Genomic DNA, 16,705 nt, shown 5'->3' on the forward strand with positions numbered 1-16,705 from the left:
AACGCTTGTCCGCTTGTCCGGGACAAGTGGGTTTTTGGACGGGACAAGTGAAAGAGAATTTTACTTGCCCGACGGACAAGAGCCTGATTAAAACAAAAAATAACTACCGAATCACTAAAATACAAGAATGATCGTGCATTAATCTAGTGTAAGCGGGATCGATAGTGGATGATATTGATACTATGAACTGACGATAACAAGGCCGCGCTGTTGACACTCGTGCAGTCTCTCGAGGAGAAATTACAACACTAGAGCATTTTAGCTGTTTCCTGAATACAACCATCACAACTAAAAAATGACACTGATTTCATATGACAGCTCCATAAACAATTAATTAACATTCACTAACATTCACTTAACGTCACTTACATTTTAGATGCAACATTGAGTGTTTTGTTCTATTTTAGCAGCGAAAGTCGTTCATTTGCAGAATTGTAACGCGTCCCACAGTAACAAGTGTGTTACTGAACAATTCAGCGTTTGAATGAATCGTTTGAATAAACGACTCAATGACTCACTCATTAAGACGGCCACCTGCTGCCACTTACTGGAGGTTTAGTTTCACATTTAAATATTTCTTTTTTGTCTATTCAAAACTACAAACCTCTAAACAATATTTAACGCAATTGTTATTTTTCAGTGTAAATTATTTAATTTGATTAGTAACAGCCCTTAGTGTCTTATTTTAATTTAATGTATTTATCAAATTTAACAATATAAAATTAAACCTGAAGCATAGCCTATTTTTAATAAAATTGGGGGGAAATGCCCTTTATAAAAGATAAAAATATCACAAATTGGAAATATATATAAAATATATCACAAATATGCAGATTTAAATATGTCAAAGCTGATTGAACATTGGTAAGAATATTGCTTCAGAATAAATTATATTTACAACACACACAGAAAAAAATAAAATAAAAATTGAACTTTTTTCCGGACAAGCACATTTTTTACTCGGAAAAGTGAATGAACGATTTACTTGTCCGAAGGACAAGCACATGAACATGCTTAATGTCAAGCCCTGCCCTATATAGTGCACCGTGTCATTAACCATGTAGAAAATAGTAAATGTGTGAACAAGTAACCGATTTCAGCCGCAGCTTCAGCGGCTATTTATAATGTTGGGGGCGGGGCTACAGATTTTAGAAAGCATTTGATTGGACAGAAAATCTGATCAGAAACTGAAGTGCTGAGCGATGTCATCAAAATCATTGTGAAAGACTGTAAGTTTTGAATGGTTATATCTTCTAAAGGCAAATTATGTATTCTTTGTCTGTTTGGAGCACACTAGCTTATAGATTACAGTAAGACTAACATATTCGTATTCATACTAAAAGCCAAAAAAACTTTTAATGTAGAGAAAATACATTTTTGTGGTAATCAACTCTGAATATTCTTTAATACTGTTATAAAAAATAAGTGCTCATTTTCTATCATTAAGTTGTATAAGATTTATTTATGATTTTAAACTAGCAAAAATTAAATATTTTCGAGATTGATTTTCGAGATCCAAGGTGAGCGGTTTTTCCGGCACTAAGGATTAGAGCGCGTCATCAGACGGATTTTCAGTCTGATTGAGCCACTATCAGATTCACCTCACTCTCAGGAAGGTTTATCTGGAGATGTGGTCTTGTGGTAAACCGTCGGGAGCTGTTGAGCTGTCTTTCGGTCTGGACAGGTTCGCTGTGATTTTGCTTTCTGTGCCAGACGTTCTTCTCAATGAGGGTCTTTGTGCCGTGCTGCTAATTTTAGCTCCGGAATATTTTACCCAACTGCCAAACGGGACGGCCGTAAAAGCCAATGCACTGTGAAGTCTTTCCCCTGTGGTTCAGCACAACTGAGGTGTGTGTGTGTCTGACTGCATTGGCAGGATTGTGTGTGTGTGTTTTCCCCCTTCCCTCTAGAGTGTTAACAAACACACCTACTTCTGTGCTCTGCATTTTTTGCAATTTTTAAACTTGGCGGATGATAAAACGGGCCAAAAAATTCTCACAGACATTGAGACATGTTGTAAAATTTCAATATATGGCTGGTATGATGAACTATTCAAAGCAATAAACTTGATTCCTGCAGATTTGCTGGCTGAAACCTTAAGGTTCATGAGCAGAGAATTGTGGGTAATTGCGAAATGGAGGGTGTGCACCTGTCCGAGGCACTCGCCACCGCTAAAAGCATCAGAAAATGAGTTGAATTGGGAGATGTGTTTTGTCTTTTCTTTTGTCACACACTCTCTGGATAACAAGAAACACAAATATGGACACCACAAGTGTCCTTTTTATGCTTAATTTGAATTTGCATAATTAATTTGTGCCAAGATAGATCTAATTTACAGTGGCCCTGTAAAGTATTTGGACACTTATGTTACACTTAGAGGAGTAGTTCATTTCAGAATTCAAATTTCTTGATAATTTACTCACCCCCACACCATCATCACCAAGATGTTCATGTCTTTATTTCTTCTGTCGAAAAGAAATTAAGGTTTTTGAGGAAAACATTCCAGGAAGGTCCGAATTGCAGTTTTAGTGTGGCTTCAAAGGGCTCTACACGATGCTAGAAGAGGAATAAGAGTCTTATCTAGCGAAACTATCTGTCATTTTCTAACAAAATATATAAAAAATGATCTACTTTTTAACCCCAAATGCTCTTCTTGCACTGATCTGTTATGCACCATGCATTATCACGTTGGAAAGCTCACGCATAGTACATGTTGAGGTTGACATCAGCTAAGATTAATAAACGCTGTAAAAGACGCTGTTCATATGTCCGTTCATGTTAACTATGTAGTTGACTAATATTGATGAATGAAACCTTATTGTAAAGTGCTGCTGATATTTCCGCCAGATTTAAACAGATTCACTTTCACTGATAAACAGCAGTAAATTTGTGTGTGTGTGTGTGTGTGTGTGTGTGTGTGTGTGTGTGTGTGTGTGTGTGTGTGTGTGTGTGTGTGTGTGTGTGTGTGTGTGTGTGTGTGTGTGTGTGTTTGTGTGAGGCAGAGAGAGCTGTGAATGTACAAAAAATATTTGTTTTTGCTGTACACGTTATAGCCCAGACTGAATTAGAGTTAATGTCTTTAACTCATTTAATCACCCTCTCTCTCTCTCTCTCTCTCTTCTCTCTCTCTCTCTCTCTCTCTCTCTCTCTCTCTCTCTCTCTCTCTCTCTCTCTCTCTCTCTCTCATTTTTTTTTTAATTTTGATGGTTTTGTAGATTTTTGAATGATATTGAAATGAAATATGATAAAAATAAAGATGTGTAAACCTCTCTCTCTCACTCTCTCTCAGTATGAAAAGGTTTTCTTTCACAGATTCGATTACATTGACTGACTTGTGACTGGTGCTGATGTGGTTGTGTCTGAAGTCTTGTGTTTCACATTAGACGTTTTCTTTATCTGATTGGTGGAAACATGCAGTGACATGACATCAGAAATCAACAGCATCAGGCAGCTAATAATCAGCCAATAACCCTAACTGTTTTCCCAGCCGATTGGTGTGCTATTTACTGCCTGGACAAAACATTGTCGCTGTTTGTATTTAAACAGGCAAATGCTTAAGAGTCTATGATTGGATCCTTAGTGATTATTATTCTAGACCTCCAAGGATCATTCTCACCTCCGAGTCCAGAGCTTAAATTCCAATGAAAGTCTTTGAGATGAGATGTGCTGGGGGAGACTAGAGTCCTGACTCTTACACTGAAAATACAAGATTTAGTAATTTTTGGTCATGATCTTAAATTGAAAATGCAAGAGACAAGCACACACACACACACACACACACACACACACACACACACACACACACACACACACACACACACACACACACACACACACACACACACACACACACACACACACACACACACACACACACACACTTATATATTCAGTTTCTTTTTATATATTATAAAAAAGTAGATTTTGTTTAAATAGGAACTCATAATGCTACATTTCACAGATGAGGGTGTTATTATGGGTCTAAAAGCAAGGGTCATTCGTTATTTAAAAAGGTATTATGCAATTTTGTTTCAAGCAAGTGTCATTTATTGAAAAAAAAGGGATATTTTGTGTGTAATGGAGTGACATTCAAACATTTTTTGGGCCAGATTTAGTTACAGCTTGCGCAAACCCTCTTTTGGAGTTAAAAAAACTGCTGTCAGGATTTACAAAGACACAGTGATAAATTAGCGCTGAAAAGGTGTGGACAGGGTTACTTTTGAGGCTGACCTTATTGCACATGCATTTGTAGGAGTTTCCCATTCAGATGCTAAATCAACGTGAGGAGAGTATTTAAATTAATTGCGCAAGGTGATTTACTAAGGTTTGCGCTTGTCAATTTACAGGTGTTAACGCCATTTACCACCCCAAAAAAGCATTTATTAAACCAGACGCTAATTTGCGCTGCTTTTGGTAGATTGTGTTGGTCATTATATGAAATGATCCAGCTAAAAAGAGTCTGCAAACCGTGCATCATCCAACCAGAGCTCCTCGACGCAATTATTGTAAGCACCATACTGTTTTCTTCCCTGTATATGGTCTTGCACCAACAAACGTTGTTTTGAACCGACATTCTCCTCCCCGTTAACGCCAAAAGTAAACGTAAGAAGATTCAACTTTCTTTTTCTCAACATTTTGTATCTGCGCCACGCAGCACTCTTGTTGCAGCTGTTGTTATAGCAACAAAAGACGCACTCGGCTGCTATTTGAAGCAAACGCTGCCAGCTTTTTTTTTTTTTTTTTTTTACTAAAAGAGTGCTCTTTTTAACTTTTTCCTGTCAAAAAAAACGTCAAGTGTGAATACAACCTTAAGCTTCCAAACAGGCCAAAAGTTTGGACACATTACTATTTGTAATGTTTTTGAAAGAAGTTTCTTCTGCTCATCAAGTGTTTATTTGATAAAAAAAAATACAGATTTTTTTTTAAATATTGTGATATATTGTTACAATTTAAAATATTTGTTTTTCAGTTCATTATACTTTAAATTATCATTTATTTCTGTGATCAAAGCTGAATTTTCAGGATGATTACTTCAGTCTTCAGTGATCATGATCCTTCAGAAATCATTCTCATATTCTGATTTATTATGAGTGTTGGAAACAGTTCTGCTGTCTAATATATATGATGAATAAAAGGTTCAAAAGAACTGCATTTATTCAAAATAAAAACATATTTTCAAATAATATAAATCTCCTTTACTATCAATTTTTATCAATTTAACACATCCTTGCTGAATAACATTATTGATTTATTTCAAAAAAAGAAAGAAAAAAAGTGACTGACCCCAAATTACTGACCAGTAGTGTATATTGTTGTAACAAAGATTTCTATTTTTAAAACATTTGCTTCTTTTTTTTTTGCTTTTTAAAAAAAAAACTTTTTATTCATCAAAGTATTATAAAAAAGTATCACAGGTTATGAAAAAATATTAAGCAGCAGATCCTGAAAATTCAGCTTTGATCACAGAAATAAATGATCATTTAAAGTATAATAAATTATTACAATTTAAAATAATTGGTTTTCAATTTATCACAATATTACATTTTTTTCTGTATTTTTGATCAAATAAATGCAGGCTTGATAAGCAGAAGAAACTTCTTTCAAAAACATGACAAATAGTAATGTGTCCAAACTTTTGGCCTGTACTGTACTTTATGGGATCCCATAAGTCGTATTTGTTCAAATAGATTTGCTTGCCTTTGTAATTGTAAAACAATGGTATTGTTTGTTCCTACAAATTTCCATTGCTCTCTGTTCGATGGTTCGTGGGAGCTAATGTATGCGGGACAGCGATACCTGCGCAGGTAAACACAGTCACACACACTCAACACAGCTTTACCTTACATATGTGTTCACTGCTGGTCGAGACCCTGCTGTCACCGGTAAAGTTTATACCACTGTAATGTGATCAATGCGGAAGCTTTAGGTACACCATAACCTATATGTGCGCAAACACACTCCGTATTAGCAGAGAGAGTGGGCAGGAGTCTAATATCTGTGGAGAGGAAGAGAGGTCAGAGGTCATGCTCAGGGGCCTGAGGTGGTTTTATGTTTCTGGTGAGTGTACAGACAACAGACAGACAACACTACACACATGATACTGCTCTGAATGCCAGTCTGTGGAGGGCAGATAAAGACTGTAGTGTGAACGGGAGAGAGCGGGTCGACTGTGGCATGACATGAGATCTGCATCTCGTAGTCGGTGACACGGACGCTCTATATTTGGGAGCTGAAGCACGACTGCTGACCCCTAGATCCACTCCACCACCTGCTCACACACACACCAGGGTTGTGTGTCATTGGGAACAGAGCATAACAGTCAGGTCATGGAAGTAAAGTCTCCTTTTGCGGAAGTGATTTGTAATGAAAATTACGAAACTGTTCAAGACAGATCTGTTGTGTGAGAGCATCTGAGACCGTTAAAGGGTTAGTTCACCCAAAAATGAAAATTCTGTCATTAATTATACTCAGGCCGTTCCAAACCCGTAAGACCGAACCGAACCTACTAGATGTGCGAGAACAAACCTCTTGCTGAAGCTCCAACGTTCTCACATGTCAAGCGAAACATGCTTGAACGTCCGTTTACTACAACTGATGTGTGAGCTGAATGTTCATATGTGAATACAAGCCTAAATTCAAAATGTTCATCATATAAAGCGATCGAGTCTGTTCAGAAAACTTGGACTAAACCATTCAATTCAGAGCGGTAGTTGCGTAGCTGTCAGTGGAGGGACAGAAAACTCTCAGATTTCATCAAAAAGATCTTCATTTGTGTTCTGAAAGTCTTATGGGTTTGGTACGACATGAGGGAGAGTAAATGATGACAGAATTTTCATTTTTGTGTGAACTAACCCTTTATGGGATTAAAATGCTTTCAAAGAAACCAAAAGTCTGTTTGTGGTTTAAGGAACCACATTACCAATAATCCAAAAGAACTCAGTAGCAGCCGCCCACTCCCATGAAGCACTGCAAATAACAAAATCAGGTTGGTATCATTGCACTTTTCATCTGTTTATATATTTCAATAGATATATGCTGCCTACTTTTGAATGGCTTTTGAGTGAGAAAGAAACTTTTCTGGTATCAACAGTGTTGGGAATGTTACTTTAAAAAAGTAATTAGTTACTCACTACTTGTTCCAAAAAGTAACTGAGTTAGTAACTGAATTACTCTATAATAAAAGTAACTCGTTACCAGGGAAAGTAACTATTTTCGTTACTGTAAAACATTTTTTGTGTGGCTAAAAGTCATATAATTTAGATTTTTTAAACAGTTTTCACAAGTCAGTTGAAATGAGTAGAACAGACAAGTGTTTATAACTTTTTTTAAATGTTCAAATATGTAAAATAACTTGTATGTCCAAATATTTAATGTTAAATGAATGAAATTGACACTAAATAGAATAAATTATTATTATAAAACATTGTACACTAATCTACACTATTTTAATGTTCCTGTGGGACAATGTGAGAGACCTATCAAATTCAATACATTATTGTAAATATCAGTACAATAGTGGAACAATAAAACTAAATAGATTGTTTAGAACTGTAATAAATATTTATTGCACAGACCCCAACTGGCCATCAAATAAATCTACAACCCCAAATCAGAAAAAGTTGGGACAGTTTGGAAAACGCAAATAAAAAAAGAAAGTAGTGATTTCTAAATTTACTTTGACTTGCATTTCATTGCAGACAATATGAACACAAAATATTTCATGTTTTGTCTGGTCAACTTCATGTCATTTGTAAATATGCATCCTTTCCTGTCATTCAGACCTGCAACACATTTAAAAAAAAGTTGGGACAGGAGCAATTTAGGGCTAGTAATGAGGTAAATAATGATGTGGGCTTAAATAATGATGTGATTTGAAACAGGTGATGTCAACAGGTGATTGAAATTATGATTTGGTACAAAAGCAGCATCCAAGAAAGATCTAATCCTTTAGGAGCAAAGATGGGCCGAGGATCGCCAGTTTGCCAACAAATACGTGAGAAAATTATTGAAATGTTTAAAAACAATGTTCCTCAAAGAAAGATAGGAAGAGATTTGGATATTTCACATTCAACAGTGCATAACATAATTACAAGATTCAAGGAATCTGGAGGAATTTCAGTGCGTAAAGGACAAGGCCGCAAGCCTAAGCTGAACAACCGTGATCTCCGATCCCTCAGGCGGCACTGCATCAAGAATCGTCATTCATCTATAAGCGATATCACCACATGGGCTCAGGACTACTTTGGCAAACCTTTGTCAAGTACCACAATACGTAGTTACATCCACAAATGCCAGTTAAAACTGTACTGTGCCAAAAGGAAGCCTTATGTTAACAGTGTCCAGAAGCACTGTCGACTTCTCTGGGCTCGGAGGCATCTGGGATGGACCATCACACAGTGGAAATGTGTACTGTGGTCAGATGAATCAGTATTTCAGGTATTTTGGGGAGGAATGGACGCCGTGTGCTCCGGACCAAAGAAGAAAAGGATCATCCAGACTGTTACCAGCAGCAAGTCCAAAAGCCAGGGTCTGTCATGGTATGGGGTTGTGTCAGTGCCCTTGGCAAAGGTAACTTGCACTTCTGTGAAGGCACCATTAATGCTGAAAAGTACATAGAGATTTTGGAGCATAATATGCTGCCTTCAAGAAGATATCTTTTCCAGGGACGTCCATGCATATTTCAACAAGACAATGCAAAACCACATTCTGCACACATTACAAAGTCCTGGCTGCGGAGGAAGAGGGTACGGGTACTTGACTGGCCTGCCTGCAGTGCCGACCTGTCTCCAATAGAGAATGTGTGGCGCGTTTTGAAGCGCAAAATGCGACAACGAAGACCCCTTACTGTTGCTCACCTTGTTGGCAGGAAGAATGGGACAAAATTACACCTGAAACACTTCATCACTTGGTGTCTTCAGTCCCTAAACGTCTTTTAAGTGTTGTGAAAAGGAAGGGCAACATTACAAAGTGGTAAATGCTTTACTGTCCCAACTTTTTTTGAAATGTGTTGCAGGTCTGAATGACAGGAAAGGATGCATATTTACAAATGACATGAAGTTGACCAGACAAAACATGAAATATTTTGTGTTCATATTGTCTGCAATGAAATACAAGTCTAAGTAATTTTAGAAATCACTTCTTTTTTATTTTATTTGCACATTCCATACTGTCCCAACTTTTTCTGATTTGGGGTTGTAAAAATAAATTTTCCTTAACAAAAGTATACAATAAAATAAAATAAAATAATAATAATAATAAATATATTAGCCTAATTTACATAGACTCTTTTTAGTGCACATTAAAATTCTAAAACTGTCACACAACTGGTAGACATACTGTAGCCTGCTTGAAGTATTTTCTTATTCACCCAAAACATTTTTTTTTACAAGAAATGCTCTCAAGTCTTGTTTGTATGGCAGGCTTACACACTTTCTCACGAGAAAAACCTAGTTTTGGTGTCTTTAATGTCAGGGCTCTGTGCTGTCTCCTCCTTTTGTAGCGGAGCTCACGTTATCTTTTACGTTCACCGACGAGGAGAGACTCTTCTGGGCATGAGCTGCACGTTATAAACATTCTTACCTTTCACCTCAACGAGGTAAAAGTAGCGCTTATACTTCCAGTTTGTGAAAGCTACCTTTGAACTCATTGAACATGCCATCGCTCTGACTCCTGCACTGGTCGCATGCGCGCACACACACACACACACACACACACACACACACACACACACACACACACACACACACACACAGCTGCAGGTCCGCTGACAGAGTTCGCGCCTGTTCGGATGAAAACCGCTTCAGTGAGCTCAATTATAGTAACGCCACATTTTATTCTCAGTAACGGTAACGGCGTTGTAACGGGGGAAACAGTTATTTGTTTGATTACTCGTTACTTCAGTTAGTAACGCCGTTTATCTATAACTTCGTTATACTCATCACTGGGTATCAATATATGGTAGGTAGCGCATCTTAACCAGCAAGGGCTAACCAGACAAACTTCTATGCCCAGGTCTGATGCATGTTGCTTTAAATATGGCAAAAATGTATTTGGCTGGATTTGCGCCACAAATCCGAGAAGTGCACACATTTTTATGAGTTCGCTGTGAATCAAACTTGTCACGTTTACAAATTCCCCGGCTGCTATGCATTTGCATGAAATGTTTGGACGAGAATCACAATTTTGTTTGAGGCATTTAGTGACAAGTAAATTCCCTTTCTGTATATGGTATGATCTATTTTAAGACCCCCCCGCGCGCTTTAAATGACATGCAAAGAATAAACAAAGCGGTTGGTGCATTTACATATCGCTTAAACCATCTCTTCCTGTCAAAGTGGGCGGTTTGTGGTCAGACTAAGCCGACTGATATAAAGACACATGCACGCTTCAGTTCCACATCCTTTCTCCTCTTGGTCTCTTTACTCCATTCATCCATCTTTCTTTTCTTCCGGGTGGGATATTGTATGTTTTCACAGGCAGTCGACTCTGTCACAGTTCTCTGACTGACTGATCCTAAGACAGAGGTCGAAGGTCATGTTCAGAGGTCCTGACCTCCAGTGGAATGCCTGTGTGGGGGTGGTTATCAGAGCTTTAAGTAGGATCCATTTGCGTATTTTTGTTTTGAGAAGTGCAGATGTAAAAACAGTTGAGGTTTTATGTCCAGACTGAAACATGTCTGAGCGATGGTTATGCCATTTAACTGATTTGCTTCATTTTTTTGGGTGTGAATTGGGCCAAGTCGCTACAATTAATTCTTAGTGAATTCATCATTGTTTAACGGCAGATATAAGAGATTATTTTTATTTATCAGGATTAATGTAATTTAATTTTCTCTATTTTTACATTTAGATTACCTTTGCCATTATCTAATGCTTACTTAAAGTTAATCTTTAAAACTTGTTTAATAAAAGTGTTAAATGCTAATTTAAAATAAATTATTATTATTGTTATTAAATTATCACACATTTATCAGTTTTGGGCCATATCAAGAAATGTATTTTTGCTCATTTGGTACACTATGTAATTGTTGTTTGTTCAAAATTAGTGAAATTTCTGTAATGAGCGAGTACATCATGAATCCATCTTCCAAACCAGGTTTTTGTCTTATCCTGGATCACTATGGTACACCTATAAAAAGTGTTTGTATTCTGACTATTTTAGACCAGTCGGGACAACAACCGCTGCAGGGTAGCCCAATACCTGCGTGACTCGTCATAGACATAAACAGAGAGAAGTAGTTCTTCCACAAGATACATACGTTTTGTTTATAAAGTGCTAGAGCACCAAATACCTTTAAAGTGTTAGTTCACTCAAAAATGAGAATTATCCCATAATCTATCGGGGAGGGTCAGAGTTTCTTATATGTATGGAGGGGGGGGGCTTCATGGACAAAAAGTTGGGAATCACTGATCTAGGGTACCATTCACTTCCATTATAAAGATTGGAAGAGTCAAGATATTTTTTTTTTATATTATGCTGATTGTGTTTGGCTGAAAGAAGCAATTTGTTTACAACTAGGATGTCTAAGATCCTAATCTTTATCCACTATACCACCCATCCAGAAAGATTTAGGGTGAAAAGGTGCTTCCTTTGACCACTTTTAGCACTTTCACAAATGTCGAACATTCGCCCTTTAAACCCTTTAAACTATCGTTAAGACGATAACAAGGAAAAAGCAAAAATAGATCAAATAGAGGGTCTAAACAGACACATTTCTGTCTTGTCATGTGCAATTGCCATCACTTCCTCGCGCCTTGTTGTCTTGTCTCTTTCTTTCTTTCTTTCTCTGTTTAATGTTTTCTGCCCTCTGAGACCCTTTGCTTTTGTATCATTCTTTCTTTTCCCTCTAATTGGCACCTCGTTAGGGAATTCTTAATTGGAGGGATGAGCCAGGTGGCAGCGGAGCCGCTATGGCCCTCGTTAGTGTGTGAAAGTGTGTGAGTGTTTGTCTTTGTTTAAGCAGAATAAATGTAGAGCATGTGCTGATTATGTTCCATTCACCCATGTTGAACTCTAACACATTGTCACATGCCTGTCCTGTTTTGTGTGCACATGTGGGTTTTGTCATGTCTCCGGTCTACTGTCAACCCCGCCCTTCTTGTTATCTGATTATTGGTTAATTTGCCCCACCTGTTCCCTCTTGATTTCTTCCCCTTATAAGCTCCTTGTGTTTGTCAGTCTGTGTTGGATCCTTGTGTAATGTCTGCGTCTCCCGTTCCCCCAGTGACTTCTGTTGGTATGTTTTGAGTTTTAGTTTATGTTCTATTATGTGTTTTGCCCCCTCGTGGGTGTTTGTTTTGTATTTATGTTTTATTTGTTATAAATATATATCCTTTTCTGCACTTGAGTCCTCGAACCATTTCCTTTGTCTGTGACGTGACAGAAGGATCCAACCCTAGAGGATTCAGCAAGAGGATTTTTTTGTTTTTGTTTTGTTTGTTGTTTGCTCGTTGGACTATGGAGCTAACCAGGTGCGTACAGGTGATGCGGCAGGTGAACTCTAAATACATCCGCCAACAGGGGGCGGGTGTAAGAGAGTTCGCCTGTCAATTCCTCAAGGAGGTGCATCACCTGTACCTTAACGACACAGAGAAGGCAGAGGTTTTTAACCTCTGCCTGGACATGCCTCTCAGTCCCACGGAGGTGGAGAAAATGGGGACTCCGGACTTTTGGGAGTTTGTGGACCGGCTGGACTCCAGTCCCTCTAGGACCAGGGTCCGGATAGCTCCGGTGGTCCCTGTTCCGGTGGTCTCCAGACGGAAGAGGAGAAGGAAGGCTCCCTCCGTGCCTGCTCTGGTGGTCCCAATTCCGGTGGTCCCAATGCCGGTGGATCGCGTTCCGGTGGTCCCATTGCCGGTGGATCGTGTTCCAGTGGTCCCTTTGCCGGTGGATCGTATTCCGGTGGTCCCAATGCCGGCGGATCGTATTCCGGTGGTCCCAGTACCGGCAGATCGTGTTCCGGTGGTCCCTGCTCCGGTGGTCCCGAAACGGAGGAGGAGGAGAAAAGCCCCCTCCGTGCCTGCTCCGGTGGTCCCGATTCCAGGGGTTCCAGTACCGGTGGATCGTATTCCGGTGGTCTCTTTGCTGGCAGATCGTATTCCGGTGGTTCCAGTACCGGCGGATCGTGTTCCGGTGGTCCCTATGCCGGTGGATCATGTTCCGGTGGTCCCTGTGCCGGTGGATCGTGTTCCGGTGGTCCGTGTGCCGGTGGATCGTGTACCGGTGGTCCCTGTACCGGTGGATCGTGTTCCGGTGGTCCCTGTACCTGTGGATTGTGTTCCGGTGGTCCCTGTGCCTGTGGATCGTGTTCCGGTGGTCCCTGTGCCGGTGGATCATGTTCCGGTGGTCCCTGTGCCGGTGGATCGTGTTCCGGTGGTCCCTGTGCCGGTGGATCGTGTTCCGGTGGTCCCAGTGCCGGTGGATCGTGTTCCGGTGGTCCCAGTGCTGGTGGATACTGCTGGACTGGAGAAGTTTCCCAAACGCCCTGCCTGCGCCGCTGAGGCGTCCTGCTCTCCGTGCGCCGCTGAGGCGTCCTGCTCTCCGTTCGCCGCTGAGGCGTCCTGCTCTCCGTTCGCCGCTGAGGCGTCCTGCTCTCCGTTCGCCGCTGAGGCGTCCTGCTCTCCGTGCGCCGCTGAGGCGTCCTGCTCTCCGTGCGCCGCTGAGGCGTCCTGCTCTCCGTGCGCCGCTGAGGCGTCCTGCTCTCCGTGCGCCGCTGAGGCGTCCTGCTCTCCGTGCGCCGCTGAGGCGTCCTGCTCTCCGTGCGCCGCTGAGGCGTCCTGCTCTCCGTGCGCCGCTGAGGCGTCCTGCTCTCCGTGCGCCGCTGAGGCGTCCTGCTCTCCGTGCGCCGCTGAGGCGTCCTGCTCTCCGTGCGCCGCTGAGGCGTCCTGCTCTCCGTGCGCCGCTGAGGCGTCCTGCTCTCCGTGCGCCGCTGAGGCGTCCTGCTCTCCGTGCGCCGCTGAGGCGTCCTGCTCTCCGTGCGCCGCTGAGGCGTCCTGCTCTCCGTGCGCCGCTGAGGCGTCCTGCTCTCCGTGCGCCGCTGAGGCGTCCTGCTCTCCGTGCGCCGCTGAGGCGTCCTGCTCTCCGTGCGCCGCTGAGGCGTCCTGCTCTCCGTGCGCCGCTGAGGCGTCCTGCTCTCCGTGCGCCGCTGAGGCGTCCTGCTCTCCGTGCGCCGCTGAGGCGTCCTGCTCTCCGTGCGCCGCTGAGGCGTCCTGCTCTCCGTGCGCCGCTGAGGCGTCCTGCTCTCCGTGCGCCGCTGAGGCGTCCTGCTCTCCGTGCGCCGCTGAGGCGTCCTGCTCTCCGTGCGCCGCTGAGGCGTCCTGCTCTCCGTGCGCCGCTGAGGCGTCCTGCTCTCCGTGCGACTCTGAGGCGTCCTGCTCTCACCGCGCCGCTGAGGCGTCCTGCTCTCACTGCGCCTCCCTGGCGCTCCCTGCACTGACCGCACCACCCAGGAGTCCTGCTCTCACCGCGCCTCCCTGGCGCCCTGCTCTACCCATGCCGCCCTGGCCGCCTGAACTCTGCGGGCCGCCCCGGCCACCTGAACTCGGTGGGCCTCCCGACTTCGGCGGGCCGCCCTGGTCAGTCCCTCCCGTCCCGCCCTGGTCAGTCCCTCCCGTCCCGCCCTGGTCAGTCCCTCCCGTCCCGCCCTGGTCAGTCCCTCCCGTCCCGCCCTGGTCAGCCCCTCCCGTCCCGCCCTGGTCTGTTTCTCCCATCCCTGTCCCTAGTGGAGCGTCTGGTAGCCGCTCCTTAAGGAGGGGGTAATGTCACATGCCTGTCCTGTTTTGTGTGCACATGTGGGTTTTGTCATGTCTCCGGTCTACTGTCAACCCCGCCCTTCTTGTTATCTGATTATTGGTTAATTTGCCCCACCTGTTCCCTCTTGATTTCTTCCCCTTATAAGCTCCTTGTGTTTGTCAGTCTGTGTTGGATCCTTGTGTAATGTCTGCGTCTCCCGTTCCCCCAGTGACTTCTGTTGGTATGTTTTGAGTTTTAGTTTATGTTCTATTATGTGTTTTGCCCCCTCGTGGGTGTTTGTTTTGTATTTATGTTTTATTTGTTATAAATATATATCCTTTTCTGCACTTGAGTCCTCGCACCATTTCCTTTGTCTGTGACGTGACACACATTCCCCTCACGGCCCACTAACACACGCACACACTCACTCTGCCTCGCTGTCTGTGTGCCGTTGACCGGTTCAATTGTTTCTAGACAATAATAAAATTCAAAACAACAAGCATTTAGTAAGTGTAGTGTTATGATAAATTTAGGTAATGAACTGTTGATTGTTTTCATGCAAAAATGGGAATTCTGACATTTACTCATCCTCTTGTTGTTCAAACAATAGTGTCACATGACCTCAATATGTGCTTTTTTTTTTTTTAATGGCGTCCAGTCATCACTTTGGAACAAAGGCATATCAATAATATCAATAATATCTGCACATTTTGCGTTCAAAACATTAAGAAGTTTAGGTGCATTGCATTATGGGATACTACTACATTTCGTGCGTCCTGGTTGTGTCCTGTACATGTTGTAGCAGTGAGTATATGATGCTCAGTATTCTGCATTCTGTAAAAATATAATAGTAGTATGCCAACATAGCTTAGATTCAGACTGACTCATTTTGACCAATGAATTAAAAAGAACCAGTTCAACAATCATTCACAAATTGAACGTTGCCTTGTTCTTCATTGCTTATTGATAGCGGTGAATTCAGTGGCTCAATAGTGGTCCAGAAAACACGGATATATATTGTGTGTGTGTGATGGTATGTGAGCAAACGGATGATCTCAAACAGGTGTAAGGTCGCTGAAGATCTTCAGGTCATTACACTGACCTCTGACCTTTCTCTCTGCAAACCCTGACCTTCGAGTTACTCTCTTGCGCACACATACACACAGAAGCTCTGTTCCAAAGCATAGTGAACAGCATCATGTGTAATGTTACACTCTGAAAAACAAAAAAACAAAAACAAACAAATGTTAAGCAAAATTAAATTTAAACCTTTTATTGATACTTATAATGAACTTTGTCTGCCAGTGTTTTTTTCCCATTGAGCTTGTTGCAATGCATTGCTTTCACTGCAATCCTAGATAAATGCAATGCTCTCTCACAATTTGACCAGGATATCTTTGAGTTCAACATTAAAATACGACCTACATAGGCAGCTTACTAGGTTTAGGAACATAGCCATTGTCTGAGCAGCTACGGGCTTAAACTGTTTATGCTTTTATTAGTTTCAGTGCTATTTAGGAGATCACAGTATTAGAAAGCATGCGTGTGTTGTTCAGACAGCTGAAGGTCTATTTTTTGCTGCTGATTCATACACCTCCACATTTGGACAATCAACACCTCACTTTATGACACACACCACATAATGGCAGCGCTAGCACACTCACCTCTCCTAATGGCATCAAAACACACACTCACATGAACCAAAAGCTGACAAACGCTCCTTTAACAGACTAACGCATCGCTTCTGTCAGCTGTGAAAACAGGAGCAAACATTTGGATGATGAGTTTGTAGTGTGGGCCGGGTAACAGATGGAACGAATTGGCTGGTGTTAGTCAGGGTGTCGTTGCCATTATGGCTTTAGTGGGGAATGTGTGTTTGCTGATTTAATGCATTAGATTTGTCATTTGATCATCATACACAGACATAAAATAAATGAAAACATTGTAGTTCTGCTCAAATACCTAAGCGACCCCC

General features: G+C 41.8%; 1 protein-coding gene across 4 annotated transcripts in view; it reads left to right on the forward strand.

Moving 5' to 3' along the window:
- bmpr1ba (bone morphogenetic protein receptor, type IBa) overlaps positions 1-16,705 on the forward strand; it is an 81,521-nt gene that overhangs the window by 22,053 nt on the left and 42,763 nt on the right. Inside the window, exon 1 of one of the 4 annotated variants that reach the window (XM_067439602.1) lies at positions 5,738-5,804. The exons of the other annotated variants lie outside the window; for them this stretch is intronic. The gene's annotated coding sequence lies outside the window, so the exon portion shown is untranslated. Of the gene's footprint in view, positions 1-5,737; positions 5,805-16,705 lie in introns of those variants that run through there. 4 annotated transcript variants of the gene reach the window in all.

Source organism: Pseudorasbora parva, chromosome 3 (genome assembly GCF_024679245.1).
Source record: "Pseudorasbora parva isolate DD20220531a chromosome 3, ASM2467924v1, whole genome shotgun sequence".
NCBI classification, from domain to species: Eukaryota; Metazoa; Chordata; class Actinopteri; order Cypriniformes; family Gobionidae; genus Pseudorasbora; species Pseudorasbora parva.